General features: G+C 39.7%; 1 protein-coding gene across 1 annotated transcript in view; it reads right to left on the bottom strand.

Moving 5' to 3' along the window:
* The window catches only part of ITGB6 (integrin subunit beta 6), a 53,101-nt gene extending 38,842 nt beyond the window's left edge, over positions 1-14,259 (bottom strand). Inside the window, exon 1 of the mRNA XM_085325834.1 lies at positions 14,204-14,259. The gene's annotated coding sequence lies outside the window, so the exon portion shown is untranslated. The remainder of the gene's footprint in view (positions 1-14,203) is intronic.
* Between the last annotated feature and the right edge of the window lie 1,576 nt (positions 14,260-15,835).

Raw genomic sequence — 15,835 nt, 5'->3', positions numbered from 1 at the left:
TGCTTTAACTATCCCACATGCTAGAAGAGACAAACTGTAATCCAGGGTAGCCACACTGATGCGGGAAGTGTGTTTAGAGGGCTTTAGAGAATGTTTGAGTTGGAATTGCTTGGTTTGACAGAGAGGTTCCCCTTCTTTAAAAAGGTTTGTAAGACAGAGTCAATGCTAACTGTGGCACCTTTTGGAACAAAGCAAAAGTCCTCATTTGGAGCCTGCTCATACGGAGTACAAGGGCCTGAAGAAAGGCTGATTAATATCCAAAGAGAAGATAGCAAGCAAGACTCTGATGAAAAATTAGTCTGGGGAGCAGGCTTGTGGAGAAAGAAAGGAAATATTCTTAATTCTTTGTTTCTTTTCAGTATTCTACAGAGAAAGCATTATAAATAATAAAGAAAAAAATGCCAGAAGTGTTAATCCAACTCCCTCATTACTCTTATATCCATTTCCCCCTTATTTCCATCAATCCTTCTCAGTAAGTCTGTTCTGCTGCTTCACTTACAAGAACACGTATTTCCATTCTTCTAGACTATTTCTAAGTTTAGATCCAGTACCAGGGGTCCTTTTTTTTTTATTCTTGACTCCATCCTTCATTTCTTATGCTATTTACCCAAGTTAGACACGTCAATCATATAAGATATAACAGCAAGATATTTTATAGTACCTATAGGACACAATTATTATTGTTTTTATCAGCCATTACATATTCATTTTGGAGCACATCCTGGTCTCATTCAAATCAGGCTTACTGTTTTATAATGATATCTTAGAGCAGACTACAGTTATCTTACAATGTCCCAACACTGAGCAATGCAAACCTATCCTTTTTAAAAGATATTTCTTTAATAATAAAGTTTGCATAGGATAAATTCTTTAGTGCATAATCTTCCATACCTGGCACTTATAATACATGAAGAAAGCACAGAAAGACACTCTAGTCATCCAATCCACCTTTAACAAATTCACTAGGGAGTAACAAACTTTGAATAGAGAGGTACAAAGAAAAAACTTTAACGTTGGCAACAGAATAAGAAACAAAACAAAAATATTAGCCTGACTGTGCATTTCATTAATAATATTTTTTCCTTTAGAACAAACGTGCAGCTTTCCTGACAAGCAAGACCTTGTTTCACACATCAAGCTGAGGCCAAAAAATAGGGCAGTGATCCGGTGTGTAAAGCTTCCAAAATAGAAAGTGTTTGCATATGAAAGCATGCCTAATAATTGATGTACTCAAATCTAAAAATCACTTCATTAAAAAAAAAAAAAAAAACCCTCACCAACACTTCCTGTAAATAGGGCAAGAATTGATGTAGTATAATTACACATATAGGCAACCCAGCCCAAGAGAAAACAACAGTTAGCTCCTTCTGAACTAGACAAAATTTGGAAGAGGAGGCATGTTAGCTCCAGTGAGGGATTATCAAAGATCAGCACATCCCAAGTCAACTCAAGCAAAGAAAATCTCTTTAACTAGAAACTGGAGAGCTATGTGTATGAAAGAGAAATTCTAGTAACTGATCACTCAGCCTCACGCACAGGCCAGCCTTAATTCTTCTCAGTGCTCTTCTCACATGCCCTCATCCTGAAAGTCGACCAAAACAGTTCAAAGAGTGGAGGTTCCATAGCCTGAGATAGTCCTTGGGTCATTAACAAAAGTGGGAGAGCGTCTCTTGGACACCAGAAAACATTTCTAAACAATGAGGTGGGTTTTCCCTGCTCTCCATCCTGAATAACGAGGTACACCAGCTCAATGTATCTGTAAGAAGGCCTGTCAGAACAGCAAAGGTGCACACTCATTAGAGCAGAGAGATGTTGCTTTGTAATTGAATTATCTAGTGACCTTTTTCTCTCCCTGCTTTGCTTCCAAGTCACATCTGTCCAGAAAGCTCCTGACAATCCCTYGTGGGGAATCAAAGTGGCCTTTAGAAGTTTAGGTCAAACTTCTTGACCTAAAAGTTGGCAAATGAAGAACATTCAAAAGTCTACAGAGGGGGTGCTATCAAGAAAAATATTCTTCTTCAAAATAAGATAAACATTCTGCAGCTGTACRGTCACGAGGTTCCCAGCAGAAGTGGAAGTCATTTTCTTTGTAAAATGCCTACACAGAAAAATATTCCTTGCCAGCATGACAAATCTGGTTCCAAAGAAGAGTTATAACAGCTGTCTCAGAGGATGTGTGTCAATTAACTAAGCAAGGATCCTGAAATAAAAAAAAAAAGGAAAAGAAAAGTTTCCTAGCTTGAAGCTTACATTAAACTCCAACAAACTAGAGATGATTGKAGTAGCCACACAGCAGTGCAAATGTCCTGTGAACAATCCAGCTCCATCAGAAACTCCACACAAACACAGCAATAATATTGGGAAGGCTGTCCTGTCCATTCCTTTGCTGCAGAATAAATCCTGGCAATACTTAAGGGAAAGGCGGCAATAACATTTAAAGAGGAAGCAACAACCCCTAAGCAGCAACTGTATTTAATGGAGAAATTCACAACAATGTTGAGTGTAACTAACCAGTAATTTTGTTTTTACTTTTTTTCCTGCATGCAGAAGTTTTTCTAGCTGTAAAACAATAGTAGCACCTAATAAAACACTCTGCAAAATAAATGAGTTCTGAGTCATACGTTTTAATGTCTGTTGATACTATTTGCAATCTCTTTCTYTGTTAATCAGCACAGCGAGTGATGGGTATTGCTCCAACAGAAAAATGGCCTCAGTCCAAAGAAACTGCCCTAAGCACTCTGGGGCTGTATAAATGACAAAGTTAGCCTGCAGAAAGTGGAGATGTGAACAGAGTGCGTGCACACCGGCTCCCATGTTTTGTAGTGTTAGGGAACTAGCACCAGCAGGTTCCTGTGGAGACAAGCCTGCAGGTTAAGCCACAAAGCCCTCCTGAGGCGTGGGCAGGGGTGTGGAAAGGTAAAGGCCTCTCTCGCTCGCCTGTTGAGACTCTGCTTCCAAGCGCCGCTCCGTGCCTGCTCAGCAGCTCCTCGACAGCGAGCAGGTGGGAACGCGAGGGAGAGCAGAACAGCCACACGTGTGAGTGGAATTTTTTCCTCCAGCTCTGAGCAAAGTAGGGTGTTGCAGAATTGTGACTCACGCCATGATTCACGCTCTGGTCTCCTCTTGTTCTCGGAGCACCGCACTGCTTTTAGACAAGGGCAGAGAGTGAAATCAACAGCCTACCTCTGAACAAACAGAGAGGARGAGAAGGAAAAAGGATAAATTGCTCACCAATTTGAACAGAACAGCAGGCAGAAAACCCAGGCTGTTTTCAATTGGTATTTACCTTACCCGCAGCTCTGACCTGGCTGGTTTCAGGCAAGGGCGTGAGCAAACCTTTGTCCTGGATTTGCTTTGCATGGGTGAGCATTCCTAAAGATTTGTTTGATTTTCAGATTTGCATAAACTCCCACGCTCAAAGAAAAATAATCAAACCTCCTAACTGCATAGGGACTCAGGTGGAACTTAGGGAAAAATCACATGGGTTTCAACAGGGACTTTTAGCCAGCCCACAGCACTAAAAACATCCTGTGGGTTTTCCACACAGTGTATTGAATCTGGCCTAAGCTTCTGTTTGTTTTCTCAGTTCATTGCACACCTTGTTCTCCCTGCTCTACAAAAATCTGGTACTGGGATACCTGAGCAGGCAGTTCAGGTTAGTGCTAGAGAGAGGCTGGATATTCTGGTAGCTAGAACAGCTTTAAATGCTAACTGCATAGTATTTTAGATCTCCTGCCCTTTAATTGACAGGTTTTCCACAACTTATCCCATTCAGATGAGTGCTAATTGTTGACCAAACTCTACCTCCTCTCTCTGTTACAAGGGGGCCRAAGGCGGCCCTCAGCTGTGCAGGCTATAGTTGCACAAAAAGAAAGGGGAGGCTTCRGCATGGACTTTTTTATCCAGGCCTGATTTATCCAGATGTAAATTCTAAATTAGTTGGCTGGAAATACCTTTTCCATCCTAGTCTTACACACAGAAACTATATTTGCATCTGCATTCAACTTGTGTGTGTATGTAAGCCACACACACAACTCCAGTGCTTCACTGAAACACATAGCTTGAACAAGGTTAATTTAGAGCAACCAAAATAGCTAAGCCTGCTTAACTCAGCACCCCAAAAGCCGCTAAAAACTGAGAAAAGGGGCCCACGCAATAATAGCTGGCACCAGGTAGATTAATGATGGTTTCAAGGAATTATTCTGAACTTTGACAGCATGGGCGCTAATTCCACATACACAGCATTCAATCCACTCACTCCTCTCAGGGGATTCAAGCTCTATCTGAGAAAAGAAGAGCATTTAGGATTTCAAGAGATCTCTGTGCAAAGTGCTGCCATCTTATGGTTACTCTGCTGTTCTGGAGCAGAGAAGGTATTATTTTAAAAATTAACACATTCCAAGGTGTTCAGATACTGAAATTGCCCTACTACCATATAGCAGTATTTTGTCTTCTTATATATTTAATAAACGCTCATATCTTTATTAACATTTTTYGTCATTTATGAAAATGATAACATAAGTGTTATCATTTTTGTTAGCATCTTTTCTTTCAAATTGCTGCTACATGAATCTCATCTATCAAAGTAAACAGCACACRTAGAGTCTTTGTTCTAAGCTCAGTTACATGATTTTGAATTTTCAGAAATTGTTTTCAGTGTTCTTGTCAGTATATATTATTACCGTATTTTTTCAAATCTTGCTTTATTGCTATGTGGGTTTTTCTTAYGAAAAATAGTGGGAAGGAAATTTAAACGAACAATGTCCACTGTCATTTAAACAAAAATGGTAGGAAAAAARTGACATTCTATGAAAAGACTAGTGTTGCTACAATCCTTCTTAAAAAACTAGTAACAATTRTTGATATTATATACCTAAAGTAAAATCATGTACGACCAAGAACATGGAAATAGAACCAACTCTAACTAAAAACTAAATCAAGAAAGCAATTTCAATTATCTTGGCTGAGTTATACAAAAAGGATAAGGCAGGGTAAAAATTTCCTTAAAAATGCATTCCAGGAATTCCAAATTTTTTGGCATGTAAATCCTATCAATAACTATTCTATGTTTGTTTCACATCTCATATATTTGCAACAACATTGCTTTGTTTTGGCTGGACATTTAGGAAGTTACTATAACTAAAAAAAAATTAAAATCATCATTCTTAATATTTTGTAGTACATTAATATATGCCATAGGAGGCCACAGAATCACATCCTCTATATCAGTCAATAGACTAATCAACAGAAATTCAGAAAAATACTTTTGACAATACCACATAGCAGAGGGCAAAACACTGGAATGGATGTCATAGATGTTGATTACRTGTCCCTGCTACTGCACCTTTAAACAATTGTTTTACCAAACTTACCAAATTCCATCATAAAACTACTCAGACTGTTCCTGTATCTGACAGAGGCAAAAAGAAAGCACATCTACTCACCTTTATGGTATATGCAAGAACTAGGTGAATTCTGTATTATCCAACTTAGAAACAAATAAGCTCCATTTTAGTGTGTTACTCGTGATTACACACTGCTGCTCTTACTAGAAGACTGTTTCAGAGACTTCACTCTTGTCATGGCTGGGAACCTAAATTCCAGCCTAAATGGACTAACTTTCAATTTATATCCATTTGTTTTAGTGACAACATTGTCTAGCACCTTAAATAACTCCTTTCCTTTTCTAGTATTTGCCCTGCCCTTYTTTCCCCCTCCCCTGGATGTATTTATAGAGAGCAATTGTATATCTCTCATTCTTTGTTTTGTCCAGTACTACTACTCTGCATTTGTTTCAATGTTCTTTCCTAATTATGGGTGACAGACTGTGCAGAGTATTCCACGAAGTTTTGACCAAAGCCTCCTACAATGGTGTCCATACTTAGGTATCCCTTCTTAAGCTGCTGGCATCATTATTTAGGAGGGTCATATTCACCTTTTCCAGGATTCCATCACAGCTGGCTCAGCATCCTTCTAGGACTAACCAAGATATTATGGTCTTTCTCCTCTGTCCAATCAATAAGCTACAATTTATAACAGAAATTATTTTGACCTTAGTTTGTTTGTGATCTGGCATTTGTGCTATTAAATTCTATCCCAGACCCCCAGCTCTCAAGTTCCCCACTCTGCCTATGTTTTTCTTGTCTAACAGATGTTTTTCTCATCTGACTAGGCCATTTTTAGTAGCTATGAAAATATTAATGGAGATTAGCCAAAACCCTGATCCTTGAGAAAATCTACTTGTAACCTCTAGGTAGCCTGGTAACTCCTCCTTCCAGAACAGATGGTGTCATATATACATTTCCTCAAGCCTCATACTTTCTATTAAACTTATACTGCTTTTATYCTATTTTTTCCATTTTATCTCCACATCCTTACGTATTTTCTCTTGCAAAATGTGTACAAAAATTTGCAAATTACTAAAACCAGATTAATGAAACTGTGGATAATGATCACTTTTCCTCTGCCCTTTTCTCTCTGCCTTTTGGCAGATCTTTTAAAAATACTTGTTCTTGTACTTGAAATTGAATTTGCTGKTTTTTTCAGTGTTTTGGGATGGGTAATGTCCATCATTCCACTATGAGTCTAACCTGCTCTTTGGATTTAATTTTCAAGTTTGAAAATGCTAGTTTACTACAGTTAGTTTTTACTTCCATGCATTCTTACCATCCGGTTTTTATTTACTCTTTATATATTACAAAAAAGGAGAAATAACTTACTTGGTTTGGGCAATATATACACTATCTTTAATCCCTCAGCTGTCCTTACCCCATACCAGTCCCTCATTCAAGTAGTAGAAGGAAATTCTAGTGTTTTACTTTTTTTTGGCAGATTGTACTTCAGTTTGACACTTGACAAATTTGACTATATYCTACATTTCCTGCTTTCCAAAATACTATTTACCAAAATATTCTCCTTGCTCAATCCCAATATCATTTTTGAAAGATTTATTCACTCAATGAGGTTTGAATATCCTTCACTTCTACTTATAGTGCAAAATGCATTTTTTTAAATATCTAAATTAAAAAAAATTAACAAATTCTAAAACTCAGATCTGCAATTTTCATCTACTTGACATCACTAGCTAGTTTCTTTAGCCTCTCAAAATTTGTCCTTCTGAATTACTGTACGTAACAGACCTATTTTTTTCTTTCTTTCTCTTATTTTCAATTGAATCAAATTGAGATAACTTTAGCCAGGTTATTTTCTACAACCAGCTGTTCTATGCCATCACTACYTAACAAAGACCACCTAAAATAGCGTCATGTTGGTCTAGTGACTGCTTAGTGATGAAATCTGTCAGCTATTACACCCTAGAATAACTGGCTTTACCATTATCAGAAGCATTTGTTTTATACTCTGTTTCCGAACAGTTAAAATTTTCCATAATGAGACAATGCTTGGAAGTTTCTCTTTCATGTTTTAACTCATCCATATAAGATATATTTATAGCAAATCCTTAGTGATCCTTCAGATGACCCTTATTTGCCATTCTTCTCCCAAAAGATTTGTCAAATTCCCTTCTGCCGTGCTATCTCTTTCTACCTTTATACATGACTTCACTCCTTACTACCTCTAATTTAGTTTTAGATTTCTTAACAGTCCATACATAGGTTCAAGAGTTTTCTAGTCATGGTCTTCTCATCCACTCATCCACCATGCTCTGTTGTACTTGAGAGACCCAGTGTCGTCCTGGGACCTGTAGTTCTAGGCTGCTTGTGTTTGTACACAATATTTGTATGCAGATATTTAAGTTAGTCTTCTGTGACATTGTCCAATTTTTTGTTACATTGGTCACAATCCTTTTATTAACTGTCTTGGTATCCAGGTCATTCTCCTAACATCACTACCCATGTTAGCACTTACTCTTCCGTATTGCTCCCATCTGACATTTCTTTATCTCCCACCTATTCACCTTATTTTCCACTTCCTGTTTTTTGAAACCAGGCATGCAAATTACCTACAAGTGTCCCCCAACCATCTCTCCTGTTTCCTAGCTTTTTTACTGATTATACTTATATATAAAAATATGTATTATTAGTATAGATTATTTCATAATACATTACAYGATGCAGTCATTATGTTATTGATACCAGTTATATCAATCTTACTTCCAGAAAATGGATACCATATTTTCTCAATGAACTTCATCGGCTTTTCATGAAAAATCCTCTTTCCTCTCAAAAGTCAAATGCCTTACAACTTTTCTCATAGCATCAATTCTTAAGACATCTGCTGCCCTTTATTATCTTGCATGCTTTAACACACCCTCTGCAGGAATGAAACACTGTAGTGTTAGCTTTTCCTTCAGGACAAACCTACTCTGACAGATTTCCTCTCTGTTTTGTATTCTTCTCAATGATGTTCTGTCCTTCAKCCTTTTTTCCTACAGTGTGAGCATATAAAAAGTTGTTTCATCCAAGAAATGACTGCATTTCCACAGACATTAAAATGGCTTCTGCTTTAATAAATGGAATAAATAATAAAAATGCATGCACRTACCGTGTCTGTATCTGCCTTGAATACAATCTTTTTGGCTTGAAATTATGCTATARCAGTGCTCCTCACTTCACATTTATGAGGCAAATTTAAAATAGCTTCAGTTTAGAGAAAAATATTTTTGAATGAAATAGGTAAAGTGAAATCTTGAATATACTTTTGAACTTGAGTAACTGTTTATGAGATGTCTCATCTGTTCTCCTGGAGGTATTTTAGTCAGTTTGAGTTAATCATTACCTGAAACTATGTGAAAACCTATTCAAAGCCAGTGTGCAATAAAGTGTTCTGTTAGGGAAGAAAGGCAGACATTGAGTCATAGCTGTCAGTTATTCATTATACTTCAGTCGATTATGATGTGATTCTTTCCAATATTATTCTTGCTTTTGATTTCCAGTTATTTCTGGTCTGGTGGATGCACTTCCTTAAGTTAGTACGAGATCCTTCTCACCCTGATCACTTGAATGTTTAACTACCAAAAGGTAACTACACTATTTTAAGACTATGTGGAAAACAAAAATGAAGGTGAAGAGGTTAGTGAAAACAATACTATTCAAGCTAACAATTAGCATGTGAAAARGGAGAAAAAGAAATATTAAAAGTCCAGTTCTGAGCATGGATCGCTCAATGGCACAAGAAGCCTTACTGATGAAGTTTAACAGTGAACAATACAATTTGCTCCCAAAGAGGAACGTGGTATTTATTCATGAAGAATGAAAGTGTCAGAAATGTCTACACAACTTGAATACTAAAGAACTGATTCAAAACAAGAATAGGTTAACATGTCTGGTTCATGAGAATGATTCAGGAGCAACTGTGGAAAAAAATAACAATGTTATCATACGAACTACTTTTTTAGTATGCTGCTTCAGCAATGTTATTGGCCTGGGCATTGCTATGGCATATGTATTTGTAAATGGGTATATTACTGTGCATAATAAAGCTCCCTCAAATTGGTTAATGTCCAAGCCATTGACACTTTGTATCTGGCAGTACTGAAAAACAGAAGAAAATGTCCACTATTCATGACTAGCTGATAGATGCTGCACAAGAAACTGCTAAGTGCTGTATTCTGCTGTCAGCAAAAGGGCTGGAAGACATCTACGTTAACATTAATTTGGAACAGGCATCTGAATGCCCTCATAAATCAGAGAACAATAGCTGCTCACAGTAACTTCTGAGGGCACACAACAGGAGAGACCAAGTTAAAAATCAGACAGGTTAAATGCTGATTGTTCCAGGAAACCACGCCAGGCTATGTATACGGTTGTAAACAAACCCTTCGGGGAACAGTAAACACAGGTCTTAGACTTTTCTCATCATTTACTATAGGCAGAGCCAAGTGCAAAACYGTTTCCAAACTTGGGCACCTCAGCTGCCTACTGCTACACAGAACAAATCTGGGCAAAATATAAGTGACAAGTAACAATATAGGTTAACAATACGGATTGTTAAAGAAATCTTTTTTTTTTTTTTTTTTAAGCTATCTTTCTCAAATTCGAAATTTGAAGTTAGGCATGCTCTGTAGTGCGTGAATTTCCCTATATGTGGGAAATGCACAAATGCCCTCTTCTGCCTGTGTTGTGTTAGACCAAAGATAAAAAGAGATGAGTATGAGACCTACAAGCTAAATCATGATAATGATTTCAGGTAGAACTATCTAACAGTCCAGCAGTGAAAGGAATATGCTAGTAATATCTTGTACAAAGTACACATTAATCATGATCTGATGAGGTCATCATTTTTCTTTCTCATTTTTTGAAAGTTATCAATATTTATGGTTTAAAACAATATACAAAAGCAAATAAACCTTTATGGTCCTTTATTCAGACTGTGACAGGATTTTTAAAATTGGCTGACATGCAACTACCCAGGACCCACGCACAAAATTGCATTACTGATAAAAACATTCATTTTTAGAAAAAACATTCATTTTTTACCATCAGTTTGCTCACTTGGAGTAACAAAGCCTATTTTTATTGGATACTGAACTGATATTTATAATCATCTCATCTGTTACCATCTGATTTATTCCTACCACCTTTATATGAGTATTTTTTTTTCTTTTCTCCTSCAGTTCTTCAAAAAAAACACATTTTGTTTTCATTTGCTGTGTTTGTGATCTGAGCTATGGCAGTTTGATTTAGCTAGTGCATCTGAAATCACATATTAACAAATCTGTCAAGACTTGGCTTTTTGCGTACATTCTTCTAAGTTCACTGTCTTCATAGTGTATGGGGGGGGTTTTGCTGCCTTTTTTTTTTTTTTTTTTTTTAATGATCCTAGTACATTTCTTCTTTCATTGTTATAGTGCTTTTGAGGAAGATTGATTGCTGGAAGAACCTACTCCTCTATTGCAACTAGAACCAGTCCAGGCTTAAGCACAGACACAGCATCTCAAGCTTCTGCCTGGGCAACCTTCCTGGCTTAAGAAATCCCTTAGTGCAGTTCTTGAGGGAGAAATCTGTCAGCCTTTTTCTGTTTATAATTTCTATTAATATTCCAAATAACAGCACAGGCAGCACAGAGGCCTTGATTCAATTCTACAAGGATGGCAGGTAAATACTACCAGAAAAATAACAGCCTAGTGTTGGGAACAGGGGATTTCCAAACCTGAGCCTGAATGCCTTCATGGAGGAAAGCCAAGCACAGAGGATGCACAAGCCAGGAAAAGCTCAGAGAGGGAGCAAAGTTTACTGAAGCTGATTTTAAATAGCTGATTAAGTTATTGGCTTTGGTTTTAACATCCATATCTACTGAATGGGATAAACTCCCTTTAGCAGAACACTGTGGGACTGAAGAGGGCAAGAAATACCTTCTGATGATGGTAGGGATCATTGCTACCAGCAGGTTTTCTGCCCTCGAGAGGGATGGCAGCATTCAGTCCTCCCCTCTAGACAGTTCTGCTAAGGGAGGAGAAAAACTAATCTCTGCAGGACCTTAATAAGGCACCTCTCTAGACACAGCCAGGAAACATGATCATACTAGAGTTGTTCCCAGGTMGACTGGCAGAGTCCCATTCCATGAGCACCTAGCAGTGAATAAAATCTCATTTTGATCAGGCTTTACCTCCCAGCTGACAAGCCCAGAGTCTGTGGAGCACTGCTTACACTGTCAAAGCCTTCAGCCTGTCTGGGCACCAGGGATAGGAAATAGAAAGTCCAGGAAAGAAACCTGCCCTCAGATATGTACCTCTGCACTGGCGAACAGATGAGAATGGCTGCAAGAGCAACACTGTTCAGGCTCTGCGGTTCTACTGAATTTGTGGCGGCTGCTCTTCTTGTTACCGGCAGAAAGCACTTAGCAAGCATACCGGAAAGTCTGAAGTAGTAATCTGTGTTTTGTATATGTAAGATACCAGATAGCAAGTCAGACGAGTATTTTGGATGCCTCTGAGATGCTGCCCAGGTCACAGTAGTGATTTAAGAGGCATATTTCTGTCTTTCTAAACCTTCAAAATGAAATGTTRTTAATGACAGCACAGGCATCTTATGAGTTTCCCCAAGCCCCTTCATTCTTAACAGACAGTGTGAATGTTTTAATTAAGGCTTTGACAGAGAAGCAGGGACTACTCCATCAGTTTCCTTTCATGGCATGTTTCAGCAAGCTGATGCAGATTGCTAGGTTGATGAGATATATCGATATTATAAGCTACACCATGTGTCAGGCCGAACACATTAAAGGCTGATGTTAAACTTTAATATGAATCATTCAAACTTATTCAGTCATCCAGAATTAATACGAAATGAAAAGTCTGACTAGCAAGTTTTAGGTTTTGGGGGGGCGGGGGGTTGTAGAAGTAGGAGGATGAGGAGCATGAACAGCGGTTTATATAAGACAGCAACTTTGCTCATGTAGGAATGGTGCAGACATTTTGATTATGACAGAAAGAAATCTGCATTTGCATTTTATTGAAGATGTCATCATAGCTTTTTGAGAATTAAAAGTTTGACAGTTTGATGAGGGAAAAACCTACTAATACCATCCAGCCAGGTTAAAAAAATTTACATAAATAAAAGTCCACTTTTAAAAAGAGTTGCCCCCAACATCTCTCCAAGAGAGAGTAGGCAATGTTCAAATTGAATGTCATTTTACTCATTCCTTTTCCTTTTCACTATCTATTGGTATTGTCGATTGAATTTTCTTACAAAGACATTCAACTGTAAAATTATTTTGGGTGAGATCTCAATCACACAGATCAGCCACAAAAACATAAACTTACTGAACTGAGTAGACTATGCCATTACTGCTATAAATGGTGACTGTATGCCTTACAAATGGTAGTTAGTATTTCCAAGATTTTGCATTTTCATACTTTGAACAATATTTCATCATGATTAATCATTCTTTATCTCTTTCTATTTCTACTGATTTTATTTCTTTTATAGCTCAGCTCTGTCTAAACCAATATGCAATTTCATACAAGCATAAGCTTAATCGAAACTAGACATGCAAGCCTCACTGGGCAAATAGGCGATATGTTCTCTAATACTTCTCATCAGATTAACAGTTTCCCTTTCCATTTCAGTAGGATGGAAATATTTTGTTCTCAGAAAAAAAAAAACTTTTTTTTCTCCGTATTATGTGTATTGATGAAGTATCTCATGATGAGGTTCACTATGGACTGTTATTAAAAGCTAGCACTGCAGTAGGATTACTTATTGCTGCTTCACTTTCTGTATGTTTTTGGTAAGTCTGTGGCACCTCAGAACTTGCATTTATCACCAGGGAACAACACGGAGCTCCACATTCATAGAGCTCTACAGCTTTTCTAGGAGCAAGAAGGCCATCTCTGGCATCCTGAACAGCAGTAACTCTACGATGAAAGACAATTGTTCAGAAAGGGCATAATCATTAGAGATGGTAGCACAGCAAAAGTGGTGCTGAGATGTAACAGGTCTATTCATAGAAGTGTTTTTCCCCAGGGGATGGAGTCTTGTGAGTGATTTCATTAACTGTGGACAGCAGACAGACCGCACTGTGCTGGGAGTGAAAGGGAAATAGTCATCAGAGAGCCCTAGCCAAATCTGAGGAAATGCACAGAGAAGATAACAGGCAAGTGAGGTGCTTTCCTCACTATTCAAAGTTGTTAGTCACATCCCTAAATTTAATGCTCTATCCCTTTCCTTTTGGTAAAGCAATCTTTTTATTTTACTGCAGACTCCCCATTTGCACAAAGGGCGCTTTTGTCTCCTAAAAGCTCTCTTGGAATCTTCCCAGGTTTCTGAAGGTGGGGTCTGAATGCTCTGTCTGTTGCCCATTGTAAGCAAAACCCCAAAATATCTTGGCATTTGTTGCTTTTAATAGCAAGGAGAGGACACTTATCAAACCTTTCAACTGTCATTCAATGCCATGCTATATTTGACCTCTCACAGTATACGCAATAAAACTTTTGACACTGGGTGACCAGCAGGACATATGATCTCTTGGATTTCTTCAGCACATTTCCTCACAGAAATGAGGATCTACAACCTACAAGATGTCTTATAACCTTAGCAACTGTGATCCCCAGACTCTTCGCTAACTTGAAAACATCCATGTGCCTAGAGTGTTCTTGGAGTTTACCTGAAGGTGCTATCCACACTCAAAAGATTAGCAGCCAACAGAGCTAATGTAGCTAATAGTTCAAACACGAGAGTTTCTATACACAACCGCTTCTTTCTTTGCTCCAAAATGAATACAGAAAAAAAAAAGAATGTTGCCTTACCTCATGTTCCCCACTACACTTGAGCATCCTGCGGGTGCAGAACAGATCTCCCTAAGCTCACAGGAGTCCTTGTGCTGCGGCTCAGCTTTCCGCTGGATCTCGGAGAGTTTCTGCTCTTGGCGTCAGCTGCTTTGCCCTCACCAGCCCCGCAGCTGAGCCCCTCCATAAGGGCACACCACTGCCTTGCTCCTCCTGACTTAGCTTTCCTTTCTGAACGCTCTAGACCCACCCCATGTCCGTGTTTCAGAGATTAACGACTTGACCGCTGTGCTTACTTAGTAAGTTTTCCACTCTCCAAACACTGTCTCCTATAGAAAGTTTCAAGAAAACTGGCCTAAAATGCCATTTTTCAGAAGTCCTATTCTTCCCAGAGGGAACACTAATAGTCCTTAATAAGCAACCAGGCTATTTATAGGAATGGTGACAGCGTGTCTGTCTCCGCAGTACAATGAGCATGAGGCAGCCCACATGAGGCATCATGACAGAGGCTGCTCAGAAAATCAAAACTGCAGTTCATGTTCACTGTACATCAACAGTGATTTAAGGAACCGCTTTCTTCCCTCATTCCAGATGGAAGAAATACGAGTCCCTTTAGCAAAGGGCACACAGCACAATCTCTATCCGAACTGGAATAATTAAACCATTGCTTTAGAGATTCATGTTGAAACTACTTTGATTTTTAGAAGTTTTCTGTTCATTACAACGCCAGCTCACTCTGTTACTGTGATGMAGTGCTTCTCCCTCTACCACACTTGCTTTCTGCTCAGGGCACATGCATGCCRGGGAGGGTGTTTTTTTTCCCCCCAGAATCTGTATTGCAGGGTGGTGTTAAGAGACTTGAGATTAAGCCCTTCCATCTAAGTAGCAGAACATGAGGGTTTGGGGATAAACAGCAGAAGAATCGCAGACAGACGCGAGGCAAAGCCAGAACCAGCAGGGAGGCGGAATTCGCCCGGGCTGCCAGCAAGCGTCGCTATCAACGGGTTGTGAGCCGGCCGAGCGATGCACGAATCTCATCCAGTGTCCCCATACACCTGGACTGTAACGTTTCCCTGCGCTGGAGATGAAGGGAGCGCGGCAAGGAAGGGGAAAGCGAGGAGGAAGAAGGCAGGGCTGGGATGAGGGATCCCCCCGGGATGGGGGAAGGAGGTAGCGGAGGAGCGGAAAGGCCYGACGAGGAGCAGGAGGGCGTTGCCGGGAGCGGCGCCGCTCGCAGACCCCCCGCTTCCCCCACCACAAAGGGCGGGGAAACGACCCCCGTCTCCGCTGCTTCCTCCCGCCCTGCCTTCGAAGGCACCGCAGCGCCGCGAAGGCCCCGCGCGCCYGGAGCTCGTGCCTGGCTCTCCAGCGCCGCCGCGCCGCTCCCGGCTCCCGCGAGGCGCCCTCGGCGCCCCGGCTCCACGGGACAGGTACTGAGGAGCGAGCAGGAGTCGTGAGCTCTCCGGCAAGAGCAGAGTCCCTCAGAACGGGGCGGGAAGCTACCGGGGACACGTTTTGCTGAGGAGAAACAGCAAAACCGGCTGCCCCCTGTAAACCCCCATGGCTTACGGTGGCTTTTTATTGCGGCAGTTATTGACGTGTCCCTGGGATCTAATTAAAGAGTTGTAAATCGGCACTCGGTTATGAGTCCAG

The sequence above is a fragment of the Rhea americana genome, unplaced genomic scaffold, assembly GCF_003343005.1.
Source record: "Rhea americana isolate MKP2758 unplaced genomic scaffold, rheAme1 scaffold_124, whole genome shotgun sequence".
Taxonomy (NCBI): domain Eukaryota; kingdom Metazoa; phylum Chordata; class Aves; order Rheiformes; family Rheidae; genus Rhea; species Rhea americana.
This window is presented reverse-complemented; position numbering and strand designations above follow the sequence as displayed.